At 36.8% G+C, this 1068-nt stretch overlaps 1 long non-coding RNA gene across 1 annotated transcript in view; it reads right to left on the reverse strand.

Annotated features, from left to right (window-relative positions):
• The window catches only part of LOC107718571 (uncharacterized), a 15985-nt gene extending 15124 nt beyond the window's left edge, over positions 1-861 (reverse strand). Inside the window, exon 1 of the long non-coding RNA XR_001637432.1 lies at positions 850-861. This is a non-coding gene — a long non-coding RNA (uncharacterized LOC107718571). The remainder of the gene's footprint in view (positions 1-849) is intronic.
• Positions 862-1068: the final 207 nt, after the last annotated feature.

Here is a 1068-nt window from a genome sequence, read left to right on the forward strand (position 1 = left end):
AGGTGTAATGTATTCTAAGTTGCTTCAGAAGTATTGTAAGTACTACTACGTACAACAATAAAACGGTGCATTGACATAAAAAAGGAAATTTACTTTTGGTACTTAAGTACTTTTAAAAGCAAGTACTTCTGTACTTTTACTTAAGTAAAGATATGTCTTTACGACTTTTACTTGTAATGGAGTAATGTTTGACCAGCAGTATCTGTACTTTCACTCAAGTAATGGAGTTGAGTACTTTGTCCGCCTCTGGTAGTAGAAGAGTAGGCAAGCTTTGGGACAAACTATCACGTCATACAATTGCGTCTTTAACAGACCGCTCTGTTGCATATTTACACACACCCTGTCACTGTAAACTGGCCTGTAAATCATCTTGTCACAGTTAACATCCTCCACATTTCATTTCATTTAACTTCCTACTGTGCTGGAGAGAAAATAAGTAGCACGTTGATCTGCCAGCCGTAGGTCTTTATGTGGAGAAATCTGCTCATATTTTTTGCATAATGATGCATTTAAAAGTTGACATCCAAATGCATGTTTATAAAAGTTCACATTGTTGTTGCAGGTGAAATATAACAGATAACATTAAATAAATATTTTTAGCAGGTTAAATGTTGATTATTAGAACTCAAACTTCTTTATCTAAATCTCTCTACTTAACCGTCGGTCCCACACATCCGCCATGTTTGTAGTTAGTGCACTCTAAAAAATGCTGTTAACCCAACCAGCGGTTGCATTTTTTAGAGTGTGTGCATGGATCAGCATTTTTTAGAGTGTGCTGAAATAGTAGAACATACTATGCTTTGGGACACACTTATTCTAATCTCACATACTATGATGGATAGTATGAACATTGAGATGCAGGGCTTGTGTATTTAAACTCCAGTGTTCCTGTTTCTCGTGTTCTTTGTCGGATCTTGTCCATTGTTGGATGTGTTGTTGCTGTCCTCAGTTCTGCACTTGTGTTTCTTGTATTTTGCTCCTTGTCCTCGGATTATTGTTTGTGTAATAAATACTGCATTTAGATCCTACTCTCCTTTGCCTCTGAGTGTCCACCATCATTACCAGGAT

The sequence above is a fragment of the Sinocyclocheilus rhinocerous genome, unplaced genomic scaffold, assembly GCF_001515625.1.
Source record: "Sinocyclocheilus rhinocerous isolate Xijiao unplaced genomic scaffold, SAMN03320098_v1.1 scaffold182, whole genome shotgun sequence".
NCBI lineage: Eukaryota > Metazoa > Chordata > Actinopteri > Cypriniformes > Cyprinidae > Sinocyclocheilus > Sinocyclocheilus rhinocerous.